Raw genomic sequence first — 27,605 nt, 5'->3', positions numbered from 1 at the left:
TCATGCAAACAGATCTCACAAAAGATCGGCATATAAAACAAGAAGGCAGTTTATTAATTTATAATGAGAAATGTAACTATCAGAAAGGTCAGGTATTTCTCTTTGCTTGACCTGCCCCTCTCTCTCTGTAGACAAACTACTTGGGATTAGTGATGATATAATTAGAATGAGGTGTCTTAGTTACATGTGCTCGATGTGTAATAGCAGCCATCTTTGATAGCTTACTGTATCCAGCTATATAACAGAAATATTTCAACCAGATCAGGTTTATGCCTATGCCTGCCTGGAAAAGGTATCTTCTCTCCTAGGTAATGTCTGTATTATCCTTGTGGGTGTTTGCCTCTGTGACAGTTTTTTGTTTCTGTTTTTGTTGTTGATGTTTTTAATAGCAACACAATCTTTCCTTTGAATGACATGTTCTTAGTTATATCGTCAATTCTTGCTGGCCAAAGAGTTTGTCTTTATATCTGTTGTTTGCTTTCTTAGTTTAATTATTGGAAGAAAATCCCGGTGGTTCTTATTTTCCCCATGTTCTTTAATGCCTGTGATAATCAACCATTTGATTACATACAGATTTGTATTTGTATTTGTATTATGCTATATCCAAACTCTTACATTTGGATATCTGGCCCTGAAAATAATATGGCAAATCTATATGCGTGCATTTAATTCCTCGCCTAGCTCCTTCTAAGCACCTGGCAAAATATTCTTTCCTATTATATTCTAACTCTTTTTTTCCCCAGTGGTATAGATATGCCCTGTATATTGGAGAAAAATATTCAGTGTATTTAAGGAAAACTGTATGTTGAAACAACAATGTAAAGCCACAGCATTTGTAGTAAGTTCTGAAATGCATTTATTTAGAAACAAGATATAGCAGACACTGTACTAGAACCAGAGATGAGAATATCATCATATATGTCTCCAGGCCCTCAAGGTATCATGGGAGGGGCAAATAAGTAGCTATGTATAGGGAGGGAAGGGACTTCTGAGAAGTAATATTTTGAGGTTTTATGAAAAATGGGTAGGATTTTCCTGGTCAGGCTAAAGGAGCACACATGTGTTTGGGGAAGTTGAGTTTGGCTGTAAGTGGAATCCAGAGCCAGAGGTGAAGGTGATGAGGCTGGAGAAATCATCAGGGGATTCTAAAAGATCTTTGCTATGCTGATGAAGAATCTTGACTTCTTATAGGCAAACAGAAGTAATTGCAAATACAGGGCGAGAGTTTGGGAGGAAGACAGAGCTGAAGACATGGGTTTGGGAGAGATCATAGACCACTGAAACTAACTTCAACCAGAGATAACCAGTAGATTAAGAGGAGAAGTTAAGAGTTTCAGAGACAAGTATCCTTCCCTTGGTGTAGTGCCTGGATCCTTGTCTGGGAAAGAATTGAGAGACCTGAGTCTATCTCATGGATGTTAGGGAATATCTATTGCAACACAGATTTTCCAGAAATCCCTGAAAGTGTTCTGTTGAAAAGTAAGCCTTCCAGGTAAGCAGGAACAATCAGTAAAGGGACCCTCCAACCCCCATCCTTCAACCCCTGGGTCATGTCTGGACCACAGTCTTGCATCCATGAGTCAAGAAGTATAATGACTGTAGTTGTAAAAACCATCACAGCGATAGCTATTAATCCATCATACCCTCAGGCCTCTGACACTTATTTCTTGCTATTTTTAAGCTTTGTCATGTACTTTTGAATTCCATGCCTTGTGTTTCTTAATTTTGTTAAGTCAAGTCATAAAGTTTATTTCCATCAACTTCATTTCTTCTAACTCCTCTGCTTTTTTCTTTGGACAACACTTTGAAAATGATCCTCACCCTTTATAGTTTTCACATGCCCATCTGTTGCTCTTTGCAACAAATTCCTTTCCTGGTTTCAGAGTACCCTTTTAGTGCCCTTTTGTATATCTTTATATATGCTTTGTTCTTTCCCCTGACTCCATCCAAATACCCATCCTCTCTGTTTGCTTGCCTCATTTAACAAAGCCTTATCTAACCCTTTGCTTAAGTAATTTCCTGGTCTCTCATCACTTTTGAAATTTAAAGCTTGCTTTAAAAAGAAGCCCTTCCTTAATTTATCTCATAGCCCTCCTTCAACAACCTTAGATTCTACTTCTGAGAAAGGAACTGTCACATTTAAACGTCTGTCCACCTTGGGATATATGCTTCTTGAAGGAAGGGATTGTTCTTTCATATTTATATCTTTCCCATATTTTTGGATTTCTAAAATCTATTAATCTATAATGAATATAAGTCTAATTGAGAAAGATTTGAAACCAATGTTTCCAAAATTCTCTAGGTCCTGGTACTATATACCATATGTGGGCATGCATTTTTCTTCTGGAGAGGATACATAATTTTAGCTAATTCTTAAAGTTCCCCAAGATGAAAATAAACAGGCTTACTTAAGGGTCTAAAAATCAAGATCTTAACTTCAACTCATACGAGGAAGAAGTGTGATTAGACTTTTAAATGAACTTGAAATAATTCATGTATAATTGATATCACTACTTTTCTTCCTTACTCTGCCTGGTTGGTATTAATATTACATTTTATTAAGTCACTGATCATATTCAACAAGACTTTATATTTGTGGACTGCCTTCCCACAATATTAGCTATTTTATAGTGATTTTGAATGCAGCTCTACTTAAATTTGTTTTTTGAAGAAAACTTTTGTTTTTTTCAAAGAACAAAGTCAGAAACAGGAAAATGGGAGCTTCTGGCAGTGTAGAGGCGAAGTGTGTAATTTTCTAGCCATTCAGCTGCCACCTGCCCTGCCACCAGAGATTCAGTCTAATTATATTCACTGATCTGAGCCAGCCACAGGAAGAGACATGATGTATGTGAAAGGGGAGGTTCCTTGAAGAGTTAAAGCAATCTTTCTTTAAAAGCTGGTTCTGTTTTTGCCTTGATGCATGCTTTAACTGCGTCTTCCTGCCCACGGTGTAAACCCAGATTCCATAGAAGTAGGTGACAGAGTGGAAGCTGAAGGTACTATCATTAATCATGAGGAAGTCTAATTTTTCTAGCCTTCGGTTCCACCAAGTGACAGGGTGATTTTTACTTTTCTCTTCCAGAATCCTAATGTGCTGGATGATATTTAGGCTTCACACTCTCCTCAAAGTATCCTGATGTCATTCTAACAAATGACCAAGTCTTCTGTAAGATGCCAGGGTTTGGGTGGTGGACACATCTGGCTTATTTTCTTTCTTTTCAGTGAAAGGGAAAGCTCACTAAACTCTCACCTGCCCAGGTGTTATGGGGTCAGTGTTCTCATTGACGCTGATGCTATGGAATCAAGGTGTGATTTTCCATTTCTGAATGTCGAAGGCTCCCATGGTGATCAACTTATCTGACATAGATATAGGTACTGCATGTTTATCTTGGTAACTTTTCAACTATTTTTCTCACTCAATATTTTAATTTGTATAGATATAATATCAGGAGGGGGATGTGTCCGGTAATCAGTTATGACTTTTGAAGCTCTTTTTTATTCAAAATCTAGGCAAATGTGATTAATAAAAGTGCCTCTCAAGTTGCAGGCATGGAGCAGGCCTTTTTAGTGAAGCCAGAATGGCCAAGTTCATATCTTTGTTTAATGTCCAAGTGTCTCGGGACAAATGATGGTGTCATTGCTTTAGAAAACAATGCCATCCTTTGGATTAAGTTTTAAAACTTCTTTATTACTAGGAAAATTTAATTTACTTGCTAAATACCTAATTTTCATGTCACTTTCAAGTTTTTTTTTTTTTTTTTTTTTTTAAGATTTTATTTATTTGACAGAGAGAGAGAGAGAGCACAAGTAGGCAGAGTGGCAGGCAGACGGAGAGGGAGAAGCAGGCTCTCCGCTGGGCAGGGAGCCGGATGTGGGGCTCGATCCCAAGACCCCAGGATCATGACCTGAGCCGAAGGCAGCCGCTTAACGGACTGAGCCACCCAGGCGCCCCTGTCACTTTCAAGTTTAAGGCTCGAATTGTTCCAATATAGAGACTTCAGTCAAAACTCACTACAGCTTACTTCTGTCTCTTTTCATTATGCTGACTTAAATAAATCTTTTTCCTCAAAGTATTTCTCACCTCCCCACCACACACTATTTTCCTAAAGTACATTGATTAAATAAATATAACTTGTTATATGTTTTATAAGAATACTTTAATAGTAAAATCTGGGGATGTGGTGGGCAGTGTTGGATGGTGTATCTGTCTTTTAATACCGTGTAACAAATTACTAAACACTTACTGGCTTTGGAACGAGCACCCATTTATTAGCTTCTAGTTCTGTAGGTCAGAAGTCCAACACAGCGTGGCTATGCTCAGAGTCTCTCAAGGCTGAGATCAAGACAGCAGCTGAATTGAGTTCCTGCCTGGAGGCGCTGGGGGAAAAACAATCTTCTAAACTCATTCTTGTTACTGGCAGAACTCACTTCCTGTGAGGTTATAGCCTGAGGTCTCCATTTTCTTGCTTGCTGTTAGCTGGGGCCACTCTAAACTCCTAGAGGTTGCCACATTCCTTATCACGTGGCCTCCTCCATCATCCCAAAAGCAAAGGTGCATTGCATTCTCCTTGGTTTCTTTATCTCTGACATCTAGACTCCTCTTTAAAGGGCTATGTGAGTCTACGGCCATACCACCCTGAACGCGCCCGATCTCGTCTAAAGGGCTATGTGATTAGGTCAAAGACCACCCAGATAATCTCCCTTTTTTAAAGTCAGATTACTTGGGTCCTTAATTTCATCTGTAAAAATCCCTTCCTAGAAGTACCTCTATTAGAGTTTGATAGTATAACCGAGAGGTTTTTATATACTAGAGGCTGTATACGAGAATGGCGGTGGGGGGTGGGGGGTGGGCACATTCGAATTCTGCCTACCACCGAGAGCTAACCTATCAGTCACTGTTAATCCCCTTCTCCTATACCACATCAGTACAGAAGTTGGAGAGCTGCTGCATACCGCTTTTCAGCCTCCTTTCCAGGGAGGGTGACTAACTGACCAAGGAAGCATTAAGAGGAAATTCCCTGGAAGGCTCCTGAGAAACTTTTGCTGAGAAACTTTTTGCTCCTGAGAAATGTGTTAAAACATTTCTAACTGATGTAAGGAAAAAGGGTGAATTAACATGTATGAGTAGTAACTAAGTACCTGCTGTGGTGCGAGAGGTTGGGTACTTTATTTCACTAATCTTCACAATAATTCTGTTAAATAAGAATTAGTATTACCCTGGTCCAGAGTTCTCCTGTCACAGAGATTACAAGTGCCAGAATAGGATTTCAAGACAAATCTATCTAGCTCCAAGTACCCATGTTTACTTCACTGCATTATGCTGCATCTCTTAAAGGTTTAATCCTGTTCCTGAGGACCTTCTTACTGCTTCATCATAATAAATTTGGTATTTTTGTGCTTATAGATACAGAACAATATTATATTCAGAAACCCTCTGCTGTGGACTGAACTGTATCTCTCCCAAATTTGTATGTTGACGCCCTAAGTCCCAATATGATGGTATTTGGAGATGGGGCCCTTGGGACACCTTTAGGTTTAGATGAGGTCACGAGGGCAGGATCCTCATGATAAAATTGGTGTCCCTCTAAGAAGAAACACCAGAGAGAGTTCTCTCTCTCTCTTCTTCTCCTCCTCCTGCTGCAGCTACAGCTCTCTCCTACTTCTTTTCTCTCCCTCCCACCCCCCCACCCCCAGCCCTGCTTTGTGAGGACACAATGAGAAGGTGGCGGTTTGTAAGCCAGGATGAAAGCTCTCACCAGAACCCAACCATGCTGGCACACTGATCTCAGACTCCCAGCCTCCAGAAATGTGAGAAAAATTTCTGTTTTTATGCCATCCAGTCTCTGGTATTTTGTTATGGTGGTCTGGATAGCCTAAGGCAGTGATATCTGCCAGGTTCTGCTTCTCCTAAACCAAGTTCCCTAAAGCCCAACCTAAAGTCTGGATATGGTAGATGTCGACCGTAGTCTTCAATCTTTGCAGACTTCCAGGCTTTTCTATCTTTGCTTCACAGCCAGATGCATTTAAATCTTTTACTAGGTGCAGAAGAAATTGCTGAAGGCAAGAAAACATATTTAGATATCTATCCTTCCTGAAAATACATCTGCTTGGGGACTACCCTCTCAAGTTTGTCCCTTGGAGAGGTTTCTACCCATTGTGGGCATTTCAGAAAGATTGTAATTCACTTCTGTAAAATCCTGATCTCTGCCTCTTAGACCACTCTATTATTCCTATTTCCTAGAAGGAAAGATCCTTGGGGTTGTGAAACTGCAATCTGGATCTTGAACTTATCATAGCTCCTGTCACCCATGAGCTATATCCTCAGGAGACACCCCAGCAATGTGCATTCACATTTTCACTAGCTAGAGCATTGAACTCCAATACCTATCTTGTCTTTTATCCAATGAAGCTGGACTAAATCACAAGTGAGCCTCATCAACACTTTTACCTCCATTACATAATGGCCCAGCCTAAAGGCAGAAAAAGCCTTTTCTCTTTCCACTAAATATGCGTATGATTTTGCCCTTAGTTTCCGCTCTAAAATCAGGAAGAAAAAAATGGGAAAGAGACAAGGGGAACTTCATCTCACATGGGTTGCACTGCCCTAATTGTGTCTCCTGCCTTTGACCCCACCCTGGTCCCAGAAGGCTTCTTCAGTAGAAGGTACCCTTATCCCATCTTCCTTCTTACCCTCCTCAACTCCATTTTAAATGGAAGTGAATAGGGAGAGCTCTTCAGAGAAAAACGGAAATAAGCCCCCCCACCAAAAGAGTGGTTTCATTCAAGTTCAATGTATAATTCCATTTACTACAAGCTGCACTTTCCTACAATCTGGCTTCATTGTCTCCTTAGAACTACATTCGGCCATTTCTCCAAGAGGAACGCAAGTGTGGAAGTGAGGAGTAAAAATCTGAGCTCCCACTTCTGCAATGATTTTCAAAATCTTAAGCCACATAACCTTTTATTCTAATAAAAGTTTACGTGGGATCCCATTTATGTAAATCTAATAAGTTCAGAGATTCTCTGGTTGAATTGAGGAGTAGGAGACACCCTAGATATCGGAGCACTGTGGGCAACAACTGACTTAGAGGTTAGGAGATGTGGGCAGTATCTCCTGATCCAGGCCCATGCCCTTACAATGCAGATAGAAAACGGGCCATTTAACTTTTGTCTTACTCACTTTGGTAGAGTTGACTACGTGCCATGTAAAGGGACAAGCTAAGTCCTGTTGAGCTGGTGGGTGAAACTTTTCCCCTCTGCATAGAATTTCTTCATTCAGGAGCTTCTCTGGTATTCAGACACTCCTGGCCTGCTTCAGTCATCGGTGAAGGAAAAAAAGAGAGGTGTGAGACACTCCAAGTAGGCTGCAGTTCCTCCCTAGATGGTATTCTCCTGCATACTATAAGGGGAACCAAACTCAAAGCCTTCTATTAGGATCAGAACTTTAGAAAGTCTGACTGCAAGTTTCTTAAGGTTGCAGAGCTTTCCTGGTACGCAGGGCAGAGGATAGAGACCAGTGTTAACTGCTTAGTCCCTGTCCAGGTTTCTTTTACAACCTCTGAGGATCTGTTGATTTTCTCACTACTAGTTCTGTTCTTGCATGTGAGTAATTGGGGGCAGAGGCTGACCCCACTGCTGTATAAAAGTAACTGATGACAGGCAAGTTGGCCCTTTGTGTTGCTCAGGTATAGAAAGTCCTCTATTTCATACTACATCATAAATTATCTACCTACAGGCAGGTTCTGAAATTGTCTTTCCCCATTTCAGTTAAAGTTCATGGAGTTTGATGCATGGGTTTAGTATGGGATTAATTCCAAAGTCATGAACTTAGACCTTCTTACACATGGTATTCTGTTTATGGCATTTTGTATTAAGATCAAATCTGATTAGAACATAGATATGTCTCCAGAGGTAGTGGTTGCAGAAGCAGTTCTCCAACACGTGTCTCAATTAACACTAAGCCACCTCCTTACAAAGTCCTGTTGTTGTGGACTGTTTTTGCTTTGCCCTTTTGATTGTTATTTATTTAACTTTGAGTTTCATGTTTCATGCTACTTTATATTTAACCAGTCACATATAAAAAAATACAAGCAAAAGCAACTATGTGAAAATATACCACCAGTAAAGGAATGGGCACTCATTTAGAGTTGTAAATTCTAGAATACATAGATTGGAGCTAGTATTTATTTGAACTTCTATCACAATGAAGAACCAATTGCTAAAACAACTCCCTAACATGGAGCTGAATCTCAATTGTATTACCTGGCAAACAATATATTTTTATTGCATAAACTAGGATATGCTAACAGTATAAAGAACACTGCACTAGAAACTGAACTCTTGAGGGGCACCTGGGTGGCTCAGTCAGTTGAGCATCTGATTCTTGATTTCAGCTCAGGTCATGATCTCAGGGTCGTGAAATCGAGCCCTGCCTCACCTCTCTGTCCTGAGTGGAGCCTGCTTAAGATTCTTTCTCTCCCTCTCCCTCTCCCTCTGCCCCTTCCTCTTGCTCTGCTTGTGCACTCTCTTGTGCTCTCTTTCTCTCTCTCTCTCTCTAAAATAAATAAATAAAAGTGAAATCTTAGGAAAAAAAAAAAAAGCAACTATTCCATGGTACCTTTTTCCAAAGCCACGATTCATAATTCTTAGGAATATAGCCTAGTTCTGACTAGACCCAGCTGTTTTACAAGATGCCCCTCCCACTGTAGCTGTTGACTCTAAGCCTAATCCCTATGTCTGGTTAGATAATTGGTGTGCTAGTTACTTTTTTGCTCATCATTATGGTTTTGTGGACACACTGAAAAGAAGAAACTATTTGGGCCCCAAACCTGTAATCACAGACATGCTTGTTGCATGTAGACTCTAGGAATTTGAAATGTCCAAGTACATTCCAGGTATAGGAATCAACAGAAAATTAGAACTTTGGAGGTTACCTGGGAGATGTTTCTTTCTATTTGAACTGCTCTAAATCTGATGGGAATATTAAAGTCCTCAAAACAGAAAGTAAATCCACTAATAAATTGGAATTTTCAATTTGTATATGGACAATCTAGTTTTATATACTAAAGAGATTATAAATTTAGTTAGAATGTTCTATGAAATGCAATAGTTGGTGACAGCAGAAGATGAGTAATGGGCAAGGAAAGCATGACTGCCAAGAAGTAACCAAAATAGACAGACAGAAAAGGAAATGCATGTTGCAAGGATTTAGGGACCCATAAGGAGAGATCTGCAGAAACTCCAAGGGCCTTCAAGGTCATAATGACCCAGGAGAGAAGGAGAAAGTAGAAATAACTTACTCTAGATTGCAAGTCCTCTGTGGCATGAGGGAAAGGAGGAATGAGAAGGAAGCAAAAAGGAAAGCTATGAAGTAATTACATACATCCACTAGTGGAATAACTGCTAGAAAAACAAAGTACCGAAAGGGGCTACATGTGGGCAGTGAGGCAGCCCAGTATTGGGCTTATAGTTTAAGTAAAATATCTCTGGATCCTATCTTTGTGCTCTTTACTTACCAAAAGTCCTTCAGCAAGTAGGTTCGCCATTGGAACCACCAGTGTTTTTTACCTATAAAATAGAGGTAAAAATGGTACCTTAACTTATAGGTTTATTTGAAGATTAAATGTTAATGTATATAAAGTGCTTCACATAGTACTTGGCCCGTGTAAATGTTCTATATATGTGGATCAATATTTATTAATAATTATTCTAACTAATTCTTCTAAACTTTGAGATCGATCCTATAACAAGTTATAGCAGTTGTCTGATATGGGACCCTCTACAAATAGTCTCAAGTTCAGTGTCAGTGTTACTGCAGGGTCTGCTTACGTCATTCTGTTCATTCAGGCATATATTCATGCAATTGATATTTACTGGCTCTCTGCTCTCAAGGGACTTCTATTCTAGTAGGGAATGTTATAACAAACAAGAAATATATCAATAAACAAGATAATTTTAGAGAACAATGGGTACTATGAAGAAAAATCCAGTGAAGGAACCAAGGGTGGCTGCGATAGAGAGACTGTGCCAGATAGTGTGGTCAGGGAAGGCCTTTCTCAGCAGGTGGCATTTGGACAGAAATCTGAATGAGGAGATGGAGATGTCACTGGAAGATATCTTAGGAAAACATCCCAGGTAGAAGAAACGGTAGAGATAAAAGCAGAGAGGTAAGAAAGAGTTTAGTATATTTGAATTTCAGGGGATCAGAATCAATACTGGTGTCTCTAGACTATAGAGAACATGAATGTTTCTGGGATGAGAAGGGGCCGGTAAGTCCGAGAGGGCAGATCACTGAGGCCCTGAAAAGCTGTGGTGAGAGTTTTGGATGGTTTCTATTCAGTTGCCTAAGTAACATTGCTGCTTAGTCTCCTCAGATGCAACTCAAACTGGGCATTATCTTTAAACAAGCCTTTAACAATATTTTGGGGGGGGGTGAAAACTGGCATACCATTGTTGTTTTAACATATGATCGTCATTATTTTATTTTAGTGCTTTTCAACAACCTACTATATTAAAAGGTAACAAACTTAGAAGCATTACTAGTTTTCCAGAATCCGTATTGATCTCTCCCAAGTGGCCCAATGCCTCAGTCTCTGCACCTTTGAAACCGGCTGCTGCCTCTGCTGGTTCATCATGCACACAGATCATCTGGGGTTTACACTCGAGTGGCAGACATAGATCTGAGTTAGCCCCTAGTGCCAGAAGGATTTCTGTTATTAACAAGATACCTCAATTCAGTTTCAGACATTCTCCTGACCTCCCCAAAGTGAGTTTAACCTATATGTTCTGATCCCAAGAATCCAAATCCAAAAATTCATTCTAAAGGAACACTTACATGCCATAGTAAAGAAGTATAATGATGAAAAAAAGCATTATTCTGTAGACCAGAAGAGCCCAAAATGTGAACTTAAAAGTCACTGCGTTCACTTTGTATCCAGAGGCCTTGTGATCCACCCTTTAGGAGTCCTTTTGACTGAGATGCAGGACTTAAGTTTGGGCCCTTGTAAGATACAGTAATACTCTTTCTCATCAAAATTTCTGAATCCAGCTTCAAGTTTTTCACCTTGGTCCTCCAGGATTAGTAACTCCTTAACTCCGAGAAGCCTATCTCTAAGCCAAGGACATCATTCCTTCTCATTCAAAACAAATGTACTTGGTACATGCTATGTGCCAGATACTGTTAGATGTTCAGGTCATAGCACCTAACAATCTAGACACAGACCTGGTTGTCTCTGCAGTGAAGCAAGCGGGAGATTTTCAAAGATCAGGAAAGTTCAGAGTGCTATGAGAGCACACAGTAGCGTATCCAACATAGACAGGATGTCTATTCTGGGATCTATATGAGGAATAGGATTTAGCCACATGCAAGGTATTGTTTTGGGAGGGAGCTAAAATTGAGGAGAGATTGTATAATTCTGTGTTGATGACTATATAAATCTCTTTGTATATTATTTGAGGAATTATGTTTTTTCTTCTTTCTTTCTTTTTTTTAATGAGGGTTATTTAGATAAAGGTAGAACAATCTACAAAGTGACTGGGAGTCAACTTCTTCATTTTCTTCTGTAGAGTTACCCTCAAGATCTCAAAGGGCTTGTGGTAGATTGTATTTTGGCCCCAATTGTTTACCATTCTCATATCTATGGTTTTTTCCATGTGACATTGTTGTTTTCCCCACTAAAGGTAGAGAGAACTCCCTATCTTGACTTTGTGCTCAACTGTGTGACTTGTTTGGGCCAATGGGATGTTGTAAGAAATGCAAACAAAATCTTGAAGCGATTGAGCTTGCCTTCTTGTACTTTTGCTATCACTGTGAGAAAAGCTTCCACTGGATAAATGCTGCCTATACAACCTGAGCTCCACATGTACAGAGCTGACTTAATCCCTCCCACAATGAGGTAATAAGTCTAGACACAATAAAAATTTGAAGCAAAGATAACCACAGTAGCCAATTTAGCCACGGTCGGTCAGCAAACTCCTACACAGATACCTGAATAAGAATAAATGATTGTTGTTTTAAGCCAATGAATTTTGAGTGATTTGTTACACAGCATCATATGGTAATAGCTGACTGATGCAGACCCCAAGTGCTAAAAAGTTGGCACCAATGACAGTCTTACATTTCAGTGTTAGGATTCCTGGCTTACTCTTCTTTTCTGTCAGGAACAGCATTTGCTAGTTTGTCTCCTGATTTCCCAATACTTGTGGCTGAACCCACCCTATCCCCAGTGACAATAACTTCTTCACATGTACTTTTTATGATTGCCCTTTGCCCAGATAACAGCATGAGTGAATAGGCCCCCTAGGTCATTAATTGAATCTTGTGCACTACTGCTATTCACATGTCCTCCCTAAGACCTATCCTCCCTATGGATTTGGACCTACCTTCAAGTTCCACTTCTTCCATTGTTCCTAGAAGAAATTATTTGAGATCTTGCTCCCAAGGTATGCAATGGAGGTTGTGCTAGAAACTGGAAATGTGTAAGTGACTAAAACAATCTTACTCTCAAAGTATTCATAACCTAGTTGTTATGTGCTGAATTGCGTCTCCCCTAAATTCCTATGTTGAAGTCCTAACCTTAGAATGTGACTATATTTGGGGAGAGGGTCTTTAAAGAGTTAATTAAATTAAAATGAGGTAATTAGAGTGGGCCCGAATCCAATATGATTGGTGTACTTGTAAGAAAAAATTAGGATATTGACATGTACAGAGAGAAAGCTATATGAAAACACAGGGAGAAGGTGGCCATCTAAAAGGCAAAGAGAGGGACCTCATTAAAATCAACCCTGCTGACACCTTGATCTCTGACTTTTAGCCTCCAGAACTATAAGAAAATTAATTTTTGTTTTTTAAACCACCCAGTCTGTGAGACTTTGTTATGGCAGCCATCACAAACCAACATTCTAATCAAGGAGATAAACCAGGAGAGTGCATTAAAAAAAAAAAAAAAAGTCATGCTCAAAACACTATGCAAACACAAAGGAGGTATTTTGGGGAGATGGTGAAAAAGAGGAAGAAGAGAAATCTTTATAGAGATGGTAACATTTTGAATTTTGATTGATGAATAAGATGGTATTAAGTCAAAAAGTAGAAGAAAAATATTTCAAATAGAGTGGAAAGCATATGCAAATATAGGAAAACAGGCTACCTCATGGTATGTTTAGGTAAATGCAAATTATTTGAAAGAGTTGGAAATGTGAAGAGATTAGCAGAAATGACTCCTGCAGACATCTAATACAGATAGTTCATACTTAAAGAGAGCATGCACTCTTCTCCTAGAACATGTAAGTTACCTACCATATAAAATAATTTTTGTAGCAAAAGAGGGATTTCTTCATATTCTATTCCAGTTGGACCCCTGGTGTCAAATTGGGTTAGATTGAAAATATCTTGACAGCTTGATTCCAATACCTAGAGGCAAATCTTTTGGAGGGAGATTGATATTCCTGAATTTCTATCAATGTATTCTTCCCACTGCAAAATCATTTGCACCAAATGTTCTTCCATTTTATAGGCTATCTAACTAGCTCCCAAAGATAAAGCTCTGAAGTGGTTACACAGAGGTTGTAAAATCAGAAAACCTGGGTACCATTTATAATCAAACTGAATTAGAGTTGTTGGTTGTGTTGTTTTTGGTTTTGTTTTGGTTTTGTTTTGTTTTCTCTCACCCTTTCTCTTTTAGAAGGGCTGAGAATCTGTGATTGTTTGGGATACACAGATGAGGCTAAGAAGAGCAGCTAAAGCACTGAGCCCGTAGAAGAAGGAAGATGAGTGAATTTTTCTTCTTGGGCTTTTCTCCAGAAAGAGTCATCTGGCGAGTTGGCAAATACAAACTCAGCCAGCCTTGTGCCAGATGTGCACGGCTGCTGTTGGGCCATCTGCAGCTTGCTTTCGTGCCATACGCCACTTTAACATTTGGTTGACTGGGGTATCAGAGGAGAAACTCACAGTGCAATTGTTTTTGCGTGATTCTTGTAAATTTAATCAGAAAAAAATGAACCGATCCCCCGCTAGGCTAGGCAGTGAGCGCAGTGTAGTGGATGCAAAAATGAGTACTGCCAGGTTTGCTGAGGAACAACCTTGGAATATACTGTAGGAAAATAAGTGACAGAGTAGTGCTATGCTCCTGAATCTTTGGTGGCCTTGTTCAGTCATCTCTGAGGCAATCCTTTACTTTTTTTCTTTTTCTCTCTTAATTTGTTCCATTTAACTTGTCCCCTTGTCTATGAACACCAACCCTACTACTCCAGATAAAAACCTAGCCAATGACTTACTCTTTATTAAAAATGGGCTGTAGTTGTAGTTTTATGTTTCTGAGTTGTTAGCCTACTTGGCACAGTACATTAGCAAAAAACAGATTGCAACGCAATTTGAATTCCATAGGCTATATAATCATACCATGGATGGGTATAAGCAGAGGAAAAACGGATTATGGTATGCTTACATTCCATACCCAGAAAATAATTCCTTGTTTTTCAACCCCATTTTTTCCAAGGCTGTCTGCCATTACTGACCATATATAAACATGTTTGCTTTTTTGCCAATTTGGAGTCTAGTTGAGGCTGAATTTCAGTCAACATTTTTCTGAATCAAAGCCTAGAGTTTTAATTAAGCTAACAAATGACTATACTTCTTAATTGAAGTGGTCATGACACTCTGCTATTTCCTGCAGCTGGTATTCTTATTTTGGATATAGGCTGTGTGTACACTGTAGCAGTGTGTAAACCAATAGCATGCCTACAGTCAAAGAGGGTGGCCTGTACTTTTTAAAGATTTTGTGAATAATATTATATTATTATGTTAAAGTTTACATGGACTAAGTAAACCCAGGAGGCCCTAAAGGTATATGAATAGTTGATATAAGGGGAAGAAATTTAGAGGAAGTAGCATGGACAATGTATTAAGACCTATATTGTTTAATTGGAGCTAATTTAATGTCTTAGCTCTCTTTTAGGGATTTTTTTCTCTGTTTTAATAAATGTTGTTGGTGACTTAAACCTTGTGAAAAGGTTGCAGTTTGTAATGTTTAGCATATTTGTATTGGTCTAAACTGCCAATGATGTTAAATTATATTTTAAACTTTAAAATGATCACCAAAAGTCCCTCTTACATGTTTTGGCATTTAAATTTTAAGTTGAGAGCTATTCTGTGACATCCAGATGGACTGGTTCTATAAGAAAAATTGGGGGTTTATAGATCATGATCCTAACCTAGGATGGTGAAGGGCTTCTCCATTAGTGGCCAACTTCATATTCTTCACCTAAAAAATTAGTAGGCTGGAGTAATTCACACCTAAGGTCCAATTTAGCTCTTAGAGATTATGATTATCACTTGCAGTATTTGGTTTTCCATCCCCTGGCTATCTTCTCTAACACAGAAAATTAAGACCAGATTATATGTAAAGGTCAGCATTATCCATGGAGAATTGAGGGGAAATATGAGAGACCATTACTGTGGTTTGAATATATTCCAGGAAGTGTGCTAGATGCTCTCCACATACTATTTCTATAATCCCCTTGGCATACATATTAGAGTTAGTTTTTGGATGAAACCATATGAAATTGCCCTCTTTCTAGATCAAAAACTGTCAAATATCAGCAATTTTATATGGGTTATCCTAAATGTTATTCTCTCTATTTCACAGATCAAAACACTGAGGCCTAGAGAAGGTAAGTAACTTGGCCAGGTCCTTAGTTACTAAGTGCCCACCTGGGATTTAAACCCAGTTCACACTTTCGAATACAATATAAAACACTACTTCTATAAACTAGATAAACATAGTTTATTATTAAGTATTTCTATTTGCATGTAAATAATACCCTAAAACCTTTTCATCTTGTATAATTGAAACTTCATACCCCGTGAACAGCAACTTTCTAGTTTCTTAAGAGTGTTTTTTTTTGTTGTTTGTGCATACTGAGTTTGACTTATCTATGATTAGCAGATGTTGGGTACAGTTTCACGGGGTAAGCAAAGCAGGCAGGCTCTAAATGGCTAAAAATATGCTTGTTTGGGTTATATTTAAAGCCACTGCATGTGTAAGAACTTAAGTTTGGCCGGCTTTGGCATAAAAATCCTAGCCTGCTGTGAAGAAGTAAACAGCATAAAAGCCATTATGCGGGGGCCATCACTGGTCCTTTATACAGCACTGTGTCCTCCAGGTAAGTAGCTGTGGGGAAGGAAACAGGGCAGTGCCTCTGCCGAGGAAATAACAATGGCCTTCAGTGATCACACTGCTGCCAGGGGGCAGAGGAGAAAGGACACTTCTCAGAAGTCAGGAGCAGTCCCTTTTATAGCTGCATGTCTGTCCTCTTGGGATCCTATGAGGTGAGGACTACGCCCCTATTCACTCAGCACCGTTACGTGCCATGCTTGTTGCTGGGCGATTTACCTAATGAGAACTATTCTCGGCTCATAGCAGGTCCTCAACAAATCATTTTTGAATGAATAAATCATCTTTAATATTCGCAACAATATTAGGAGGTAGATATTGTTACCTCTGTGTCACAGATTAGGGGCCCACTTTCCCATATTAGTTATTTTTGGTGGGCATTTGAGCTACGATAGCTGTATTTTAACAGTTCTTTGTCAAAAGTTAATGTGCAGCATATAGAATAGAAAAAGTAGAAGATTTCTTGTAAGAAATATTGTGTGCTGGGGCACATTTGTCCCACTAAAAATATAATTTGAAAAGATTTTAGGCTATTATTTATATGCAAATAGAAATAGCTAACAATAAACCACGTTTATCTAACTAATAGAAGCAGCTTATAGTATGTGGACTGGGGGATACCTGGGTGGCTCAGTCGGTTAAGCGTCTGTCTTCAGCTCAGCTCAGGTCATGGTCCCAGGGTCCTGGGATCGAGTCCCACATCGGGCTCCCTGCTCAGCGGGGAGCCTGCTTCTCCCTCTGCCTGCCGCTCCCCCTGCTGTGCTCTCTCTCTCTCTCTCTGATAAATAAATAAATAAACTCTTTTTGTGTGGACTAGGTTTAAATCCTAGGTTGGCTACTTTGGTGTCTCCCTACTGCAAACAGGTGAGCGCTGACATAGAAGCACGTGATGAGAAGGTGATATTTGTTTAAGGTGATGGCAAAAAAAGAAGACTGAGCCCTCTATACACAATCAACTCAGAAAAACTAATTATTAATATGCTCCAAACCCGGCTTTGAGTGTCAGTCCTCACTTGCACCCATTATTCAAGCAGGTAACACTGTGTTGTGGAAAAATCACGAATTTTGGAGTGAGACCTGAATTTGAATCCTGATTTGTCACACAGTAGACAAATAATCTCTTGCATCTTCAGTATCAGAACCTGGAAAATGGGACCAATAAGATACATCTCATAGTGTAGTTTTGAGAATAAAATAGAAGAATATCTCTAGAACACTTAACAGAGGATTTGGCTCATATTTAAATGCTTAATAAATATTAGTTTCCATCCCTACTTTTTGAGCCTACATTTTCTACATCAAGGCTTTCCTTGTTGCTCATTTTACTATGATTCTGCTAGCATATAAATGTTCAGAGTGGAAGTAGTCGAATGCAGTGATTTGTTTCTTCTTATCCCCCTTCCCTTTTCTCAGGCATGGTCCTAGAAATGTGTTTAGTTTTACAATGTCCTCAGAGGCCATGATGTCCAGCAATAGATGATTTGGGATGCTGGGTTATTCTTCTCACTGAAAAATACAACACAAGCTGTAAAACAAACAAACAAGCAAAAACAAACAATAAATTGGCATGGAGGAAGAGAGGTCCATGCATGTGGGGACCCAGAAAGTTCCAATCTTCCTTCATGTGACATAATAGGTTGTATTGGGGATGACTGAGGAGCTGGGCACAAGATGAGGGGCTTTCTCCTAGTGAAAATATGCTCCCTGTGAGAAGGTGTGATGAGGTAGAGCTTATGGCTCTGAAAGAATATTTGCCATATATCCTTATCCTCTGTTAGAAAGTATTTGTAATATGAGTCATATTAATATTTATTTATTCATTTGGAGAAATGTTTTGTTCTCTGTTTTTATATTTCTGGATGCTACATTTATTTTTTCTCTTTGAAAGTTCTAATGACCATCTGCAGTACTGGGAAGTAGAGAAGTTATTATGACAGCTATGCTTCAGATTTGGTTAAGATTACTGGTAAATTGCATGCATTAGCTTTTAAAAATGTGGGGCAGATTCTAAACACCTATATACTAGCTTTTAAAACAAAATATGTCCCTCTTAAATGCTGGAAAGTTCTCAAAAAAGAAAAGAACATAAAATCTGTTCAGCATGTTTTTTGAGACTATTTTTCAGCGCGTAAAATCCTAACTTCACTAATTAACTTTGTTTGAAACAGAACCATGTTTTTTGTTTCCAGTAGTTGGCTTCCTTCATCCTAACCACTCTACAGCCACTAACACTAATGACCAACACATATTCTTCTGGAAATATTTTTCTTCCCTAACTTGGGTTTCCTATCCTAGAATGACTGTTTTTCTATTCTTTAATTCTTCTTCTTTATATTTTCTTTGTTCTTTTTTTCTCCTGCAAAAATGTATCTCTCTGTTCTTAGTTCCATTCTTTCTATATTCTTTGTTCTTTAGTGAGCTCACATATTCCCATGACTTCAATGATGATTCCTAAGTATGTGATTTTCAAATATCACTCTCAAATAGCAACCATGCCTACAAGTTCTGTTTCACGTTCCAACCCTTTGATCGACAACATCCCAGAAGTTCTAATGGTACCACAATGACATCATTCCAATTTTTTGATACTAGCATTAAGAAATAAAACTAAGAATCTCAGTTCCACGTTTGATTCCTCCTATTCCCACTCTATTTTTGGTAATTCGGTTACCAGATTCTGTCAAAACTTTTAATCACTTCTTCCTTTTCATTACAACCATTATACCATATTTCATCAATTCTAAAATACATATTTGTTCAAATGGTAACATTTCTGAAACTGGAATATGTCCTACAATCAGTGATGTATTAGGATTGTGTCATAGGTTAATTAGCAGTCCTTTCTGTTCTTTCATTTTAGTAAATAGACTAATGATGCATCTTACAACTGATGGTGTCTTACATTTGATGTTCTGCTTTATGTTAAACTCCTAATTGCCACACTCTTTGATTTTGGTAATTGTTTCCTCAAGCTCCAGGTATTCCTCTCATTATTACCAGAATATTTTTCTTTAAGTATAATTCTGATCAATCCTTGTCTTGGGCAAGAACATGTGTTTATCCCCATTTGTAATTATATAAATCCAAATTCTGTGTCTTATCATTCAGAGCCCTCCTATAGTTTTAACTCTCACATCTCTCCTAAAATTTCCCACTCCAGGGGCGCCTGGTGGCTCAGTTGGTTAAGCGTCTGGCTTGATTTTAGCTCCGGTCATGATCTGGGATCGAGCCCCACCTCAGTCTCTGTGCTCAGCGTGGAGTCTGCTTGAGGTTCTCTCTCTCCCTCTCTTTCTCTCTCTCTCTCTGCCCCTCCCTCTGCTCTCCCCACCCCCTCTCTCAAAAATAAGTAAATAAATTAATTAATCTTAAAAATTTTTTCTCACTCCATGTACAAACTGGTATAGCTGTCAGATACACCCTGTAATTTCTTACCTCTGTTCCTTTGCTGAGAGCAGTGTTCTGCTTCAAATGCTACATTCTTCATCTCATTTGTTGATAACCTACCTATGAATAAAGGAATTTTAAATGTCATTAACTCCATGAAGCCTTACTGATATACCCAACCTCTATGGATTCCTTCTCACTCATGAAAGGTAGTATTATTATTCCCATCTAATGAAGAGTTGAGAAATTAGAGGGTTGTCACACAAGTGCCAGAGCAAGTGATAAAGTTAGAATTTGAACCCAGATCTGGCTTACTTGAAATAATACATTCTTTAGTTATACGTGAAGTGTAAGGAAAGAGCTGTGGAGAACAACTAGGAAGAGAAGTTCAAGCCTCTGCTCTTTTGTTGTAGAAGTAGAAACCTAGAAATAACTTTATTTAAACTTCATATCTACTTGTAATGAAATAACCTAAGATATTCTATTTTCAACTGGGTGATTTATCATTTATCATGAGGAGAACTTAGAACCTCCAGATTTAATGTATTTTACATATCTGGACACAGCACCATAGTTATCCACATAGTATAGAAAACTACATTCAACAATGTTGCCCACCTTAGGCTTTGCTAATTAAAAAGTAAAATAAAAACTAAAGGACACATTAGGGGCGCCTGGGTGGCTCAGTCATTAAGCGTCTGCCTTCAGCTCAGGTCATGATCCCAGGGTCCTGAGATCGAGTCCTGCATCAGGCTCCCTGCTCAGCGGGAAGCCTGCTTCTCCCTCTCCCACCCCCCTGCTTGTGTTCCCTCTCTCGCTGTGTCTCTCTCTGTCAAATAAATAAATAAAATCTTTAAAAAAAATTAAAGGACACATTAAAAGGATAAAATGACAACATAATGAAAATAAGAAATTAGATACGGATATACATACATACAAACCTATACAAAGGATAAAAGTGTACAATGTACAACTCCATTTTTCCATAGGAATAAATAGGACCATTTGAATTGAAACAAACAGTAGGTTTCCTATATGTCTGTATTCATCCGGGTTCTCCAGAGAAGCAGAACCAATAGTATATATATAGATATATATAGAAAGAAGTTTATTATGAAGGATTAGCTCAAATGATTATGGAGGCTGAGAAGCCCATGATCTGCCCCCTGCAAGCCAGAGGCCCAGGAAAGTGTTGTTGTAGTTATAGTGCAAATTCAAAAGCCTGAGAACCTGGAGCACCAATTTCTAAGGGCAGGAGAAGATAGGTGTCCCAGTTCAAGCAAGAGCACAAATTCACCATCCCTCTGTCTTTTTTGTTCCACTCCAGCAAGTGAACAAATTTGCCCTTCCTCTGCCTTTTTGTTCTACTCAGGCCCTCAACAGCTTGGATAATGCCCACCCACATTGGTAAAGGCAATCTTTTTCACTCAGTCTGGACCCTTGTGGGTACACCCAGAAATAATATTTTGCCAGCTATCTGGGCATCGCTTAGCCCAATCAGGTTGACACACAAAATTAACCACCACAATCTCTACAGAGAAATGAGGTACTATTTAAAGATCTCTGAAAGAGAATGCCTCAGACCAATTTCTCTGTCTTATGCTAAAAGCTTGGCCCTCTTTTATTTTTTATTTACAGATTTTATTTATTTGAGAGAGAAGGAGAAAGTGGGGAGGAAAAGGGAGAAAGAGTCTTAAGCAGACTCCACGCTGAGCACGGAGCCTGATGCAAGGCTCGATCTCATGACCCTGAGAACCTGACCCTGAGATAACAACCTGAACAAAACTAAGAGTCAGATGCTTAAGTGGCTGCACCACCTAGGCTCCCCAAAGCTTGGCCCTCTTATGCTCAACTTCACAGTTATGTGTGGGGAAAAGAAATCAATGAGCATCATTCAGGATGAGCTGAGTACTTTGCATGCAAACATTCAAACCCAAAGTCCAGAATCTACCCCCTTATAGAACTTCCTCAATAAAATCTGCCATTGCAAACCAAGCGCCTTACATAAAATCCATCACTCACATACAGAATCACCACTAATTCCAATATAAAGAATCAGCTTTCACTTTTAAAAAATCAATTTAATTGAAGTATTTTATGTGAAAAACCTCCATTGTAAGCATTCCGTGAATTTTGACAAACATAGCCATTATCACAATATAGATTTTCGTCACCTCAAGAGGTTTTCTTCTGCCCCTTTACTGTCAATCCCCACCCCCACTCTGACCCCAGACAACAACTGACCTAATTTCTGTTACTATAGATTAAATGTTCCTATACTCAGACTTCCATGGGAATGGAATCATATAGTATTTATTCTCTTATATCTGGAGTTTTTGCTCAACATACTGCTTTTTAGGATTCAGTTATGTTGTTGCATGGTAATCAGTAGCTAGTTTTTCTTGCTGAGTACATCCATTGTAGGTATTACCACAATATCCTTACCCATTCATTGATTGATGGACAACATCTAGGTTATTCTAACATTTTGGTTATTATGAATAAAGCTGTATGAATATTCTTGGAACAAGATTTTGTATGGGCATATATTTTCATTTCTCTTGGGTAAATATCTAGGGATGGAATTTTGGTATTTTATGTTATGTTTAGCTTTATGAGAAACTTCCCAAATCTTTTCTAAAGTGGTTGTAACATTTTACATTTATAGTAACAATATATGAGTTCCAGTTAATCCACATCTTCCCCAAAAGTTGATAGTGTCAGTCTTTTTAATTTTAGCCATCCTGGTGAGTATGTACTGGATTTCACTGAAGCTTTAATTTGCATTTCCCTGATGATAAATGATGTTAAGCATCTTTATGGTGCTTATTGGCCATTCACTTATCTTCTATTAGGTTGTTTTCTTACTAAGTTGTATTAAAAAAAAAAACCAAAAAACACTTATTTCCTTTACTCCTAACCCTTCTGACACCAGATATGTGGATATTTTTCCACACTGACAAATTCTCTGACACCAACTGAGTGTCCTAATAATTCAGTCCAGTTCTGACACCAACCAGAGTTTGTGCAGACCCATAGATTAAGGGCTCAATCCCACAAGACTGCCTCACACTTCAGATGTCAATAGCAAGTGGTGGGTCCCCAGGTTATCCACAATTTCTGTCTGACTTGGCTGTAAATTGGAAGTTCCCATGGCCCCCTCCTTAGGTTTGATAATTTGCTGGAATGGCTCACAGGACCCAGGAAAATAGTTTACTTACTATTGCTGATTTATTACAAAGGATGTTTTAAAAGATACACATGAACAGCCAAATGAAGAGATAAATAGGGCGAGGTCTGGATGTGTCCTGAATGCAGGAGCTTCTGTCTCTGTGGAGTTGGGGTGTTCCACCCTCCTGGCGCCAACTTGGAAGCTCTTTGAACTCTGTACTTTTGGAATATTTATGAAGGCTTCATCACATAGGCATGGTCAATTATTAACTGAATTATCATCTCCTCTCCTCCCTCCAGGGAATGGGGCATAGAGCTGGAAGTTCCACCTTTCTTGTCATGGCTTGGTCTTTAGTGATTAGCCCCTATCCAGGAGACCACCAAGAGTTACCTTATTAGAACAAAAGATGCTCCTATAACCCAGGAAATTCTGAAGGATTTAGGAGCTCTGTGTCAGGAACTGGGGTCAAAAAACCAAATATTAGCAGGAACTTGGGGCAGAGACCAATTTATATATATTTCTTATTAATTGACAAGTTGTAAGAGTTATTGGTATATATTATAGGTACAAATCTTTATATATATATATATATATATATTTGTGTGTGTGCACGTCCATGCATTTGTGTGTGTTTAAATCAACCAATCATCACTATATTGTATATCTAAAGTAATGTTACACTGTATTTTAACTAACTAGAATTTAAGTAAAAATTTAAAAAAGTAAATTGGCCAATCTGTAGCTAGCCTTTTTATTTTCTTAACCGTGTCTTTTGAAAAGTCAAAGATTTTAATTTTGATGAAGTCCAATTATTGATTTTTCTTTTGTGATATAAGAAATATTTGCCTATCCCAAGTCCACAGATATTTTCTCCTCTCTTTCTTCTAGAATTTTTAAAAGCTTAGGTTTTATGTTTATAGCTATTTTAGTTAATTTCCATGTATATTGTGACATGAAGATTGAGGTTCCTATCTTTCTATATGGTTATCTGGTTTTCCATTACTATTTGATAACTAGTATCCATTCCCTATTAAATTACCTTGGCCCCCTTTAATTCGAAATCATTTTGTGTTATATCAATGAATGTGTTTCTGTATTCTGTTACATTATTCTATATATTTATTCTTATGCCAATACCACATTATCTTAATTATTCTACTTTTAAAGTTAAGTCCTCAACTTTGAACTTGTTATATAACCCATTAACAACTCTTTGTGTATAGACCTGCCACCGCCAGTCTATCCGCTTCTTGATTACCAGAGTTAACTTTGGACAGGACACTCCAGTGTTTGGCTTTTAGAGGTCCTTTCTTTTTAATGCAAATTTTAGAGTCAGCTTGCCAAGTTCTATAACGATGCGTCTGAGGTTTTGACTGATTTTATGTTGACTATATAGGTCAATTTGGGTAGAAATTACGTCTTAACAATATTATGTCTTGATCCATGAATATGACATACCTTCCTATCAATTTAGATCATTAGTTTCTCTCAGCAATATTCTGCAGTTTATAGTGTACAGATCTGGCATGTATTTTATTAAATTTATCCCTAATTATCTCATGTTAGAATACAGTTAAAGTGGTAATTATTACAATTTCAAGTTCTAATTTTTCATTGTCAGAGTACAAATGCAATTGATTTTTTATACTCTCCTTGTATTCTGTGGACTTGCGAGTCTGCTTAAAATGATGAGTCTTTTGTAGATTCTTTAGGGTTTTCAATGTACATGATCATGATAATATTGTCTTAGAGTAAGAACAATTTTTTTTCCATTTTTCCTGGTATCTCTCCTCACCTTTTGTTCCTTTCCTTATTTTCTTGTTTGCCTTATTTCCCTGGCTACAACTTCCTTTGCATTGTGGAATAGAACGGCTGTGAGTAAACATTCTCTTTTTCCCCCCAATCTTAGGGAAAAAGTGTTTCATCTTTAATCATTGAAGATGATGTTAGATGTAGGTATTTTGTGCATACCATTTATTAGATTGAAGAAACTCATTTCTATTACTAATTTATAAGTGAATATCAAATTTTGTGAAATGCTTTCTTTCACATGTATTGAGATAATCATGTAGTTTCCTCCTTTGTTAATATGTCGAACTACCTTTGACTGATTTTCAGATCTTGAACCAACCATTGATTCCTGAAAAAAATAGATGGTCATGGTATAAAAATCTTTTTTAGAGATTGTTGGATTTGACTTTATAATATTTTGCTGAGGGCTTTTGTGTCTCTATTCATAAGAAATTCTTGTAATGTCTGTGTCTTATTTTGGTATCAGGGCAATGCTAGTTTTATAAAAAACAAAAATGTCCATACTTCTACTTCCTGAAGGATTTTATGTAGTTTTTGTATTATTTCTTCCTGTAATGAATAATGGAATTCACTATTGAAGCTATTCAGGCCTGGGATTTTCTTTATTATAGCTATAAATTGAAATGCTGTAATACTTTCAAGTCATCTCACATTTTCTATTTTTCTCTTGAATCACTTTAGATTTTTTATCTTTCAAGTAGTTTGTCTACTTGATCTGAGTTGCCAAATCTATTGGCACAAATATACTCCTGGTATTTATTATTCTTTTATTACCTATAGTGATAATCCCTTTTTTTACACTTGAGGTAGGTAACTTTGCACTCTCTGTCTCTGTCTCTCTCTAGATGTCTCTCGGTGTGTCTTAGTATGCCTAGAGTTGATCAATTTTATCTTTTTTTTAAACAGCTTTTGGCTTTATGATTTTCCCCTTTATTTATTTTTTTATTTCACTGAATTCAAGATTCAAAATATACAAAATACAATATGATATAGACAGAATTGTGTTGGTAGAAGGAGGCTTTAATTTATTTCTCGGAAAATTATGAATTAAAGGGTGAAAAATAAAGAGAGGTATAGAACTAAATAATAGTGTTATATTTAATTGGGTATAAATAGAGAAATATCAAACTCTTTAAAGAAAACAGCATATACCTTCTTTTAAGGTGCTTATAGTACATTAGAAAAATGGCTACATATCATGCACATCAAAAACTAAACAAATATTTAAAAGTAGAAAGAGTAAAAGCAGTATTTTCTGCTCAGAGGTAAATAAAACTAGAAAATAAAAATCCTGTCACCTGAAAATTAAGAACTCATTTAAAAAAAATTAACAATTAAAAAAAGGGGGGGCACCTGGGTGGCTCAGTGGGTTGAGCATCTGCCTTTGGCTCAGGTCATGATCCCAGGGTCCTGGGATCGAACCCCACCTCGGGCTCCCTGCTCAGTAGAGAGTCTGCTTCTCCCTCTGTTCCTCCCCCTGCTCATGCTCTCTTTCTCTCTCTTTAAAAAATAAAAAAATAAAAAATCTTTAAAAAACAACAACAAACTTATGATTGAAGGAACTCCTAACCAAAAATTAAGAATATTTAGAAAATAATTGTATCTCTACCTAGCAGAACCAATTGTATCCAGCTAAAATAGTACTCAGAGAAAATACATATACTTAAGAACCTGGATAAGTAAACTAGTAAGGATAAAACAAAACACCGAACTATATTATAAAAACAAGAAAGAATTGGTTAAATGAAAGCAGAAGAAAGGAATTGACAAAAAAGACTGAAAACTGGATAACAAAAAATGCCATAACTAAACAAACTCAAGAGCTGCTTTACTAAAAACAACGGTATCAATAACATGAAATGAAGACAAGGCAAGGGTCCCCTGGCGGGCAGCGCAGAGGCTGCAGGACGCGTGGAGTGTCTGTAGAAGACGTGAAGCCGCGGGAGTTCCTCAGGGCTGTGGCAGCCTTCCTCAAAAAGTCTGGGAAGCTGGAGGTTCCCTGAATGGGTGGGCACTGTCAAACTGGCCAAGCGCAAAGGGCTTGCTCGCTGTGATGAAAACTGGTTCTACGCACGAGCTGCTTCCAGAGCACCACACGGGGACCTCTGGGGCAGCGCCTCCCAGGGACGCCTCCGGGACCAAGACCTGCGGGGAACGTCCGAGAAACGGGGTTCTGGCCAGCCACTTCAGCAGGCGCTCCAACAGCCTGGCCCACAGGGTCCTCCAAGCCCTAGAGAGGCTGAAAGTGGTGGGAAAATACCAAGGTGGGGGCTGCAAACTGACAACTCAGGGACAGAGGGATCTGGACAGACTCACTGGACAGGTGGCAGTTGCCAACAAGAAGCATTAGAACACATGCTGGGGTAATAAATTGGCTCATCATAATCCTGAAAAAGAAAAAAAAAAAAGACAATAAAAGAGATAACATTTAGCTAAGCCAATCAATAAATAAGAATAAAGAAATAACCAGAACTTTGGAGGAAATTAGAGTCATAAGAAACCATAATGAATATGAGACTCTGTATGAAAATATAAATGGAGGAAAATATGAATATAATTTATAAGTATAAATTTTTTAAAATGAATTTAGAAAGATAGAAATTCTAAACAAACAAATTACCATGATAGAAAGAAAGAAAGTTATTGAAGAACTTTATGACAAAATGTATCAGGATAAGATATATTACATGTGACTTCTATTGGGTCATCAAATAAAAATACTTTTTTTAAAGATTTTATTTATTTATTTGACAGAGAGAAAGAGCACAAGTAAGGGAAGTGGCAGATGGAGAGGGAGAGAGAGAAGCAGACTCCCTGCTCAGCAGGGAGCCAGACGCAGGGCTTGATCCCCCCGAAAGCAGATGCTTAACTGACTGAGCACCCAGGCACACCAATAAAAATACTTTTAAATGCTACAAACTCTTCCTCAGCCTGGAATGAAGAGTTGTGTTTGGAGGTTCAATCACAAAGCAAGTTTTTTCTTGTCTCCTACTGTCCTCTGAAATTTGCTTAGTGGGCCTTTTTCTTTCTTTCTTTCTTTCTTTCTTTCTTTCTTTCTTTCTTTCTTT

General features: G+C 38.2%; 1 protein-coding gene and 1 pseudogene across 1 annotated transcript in view; both read left to right on the top strand.

Moving 5' to 3' along the window:
- Nucleotides 1-27,605, top strand: part of GRIK2 (glutamate ionotropic receptor kainate type subunit 2) — a 1,100,253-nt gene that overhangs the window by 337,890 nt on the left and 734,758 nt on the right. The gene's annotated exons all lie outside the window — the stretch shown is intronic.
- On the top strand, nt 26,397-26,904 carry LOC116634733 (annotated as a pseudogene).

The sequence above is a fragment of the Phoca vitulina genome, unplaced genomic scaffold, assembly GCF_004348235.1.
Source record: "Phoca vitulina isolate PV1807 unplaced genomic scaffold, GSC_HSeal_1.0 scaffold9, whole genome shotgun sequence".
Taxonomy (NCBI): Eukaryota; Metazoa; Chordata; class Mammalia; order Carnivora; family Phocidae; genus Phoca; species Phoca vitulina.
Note: the sequence above shows the minus strand (reverse complement) of the source record. Positions and strands in the feature narration are given on the sequence as shown.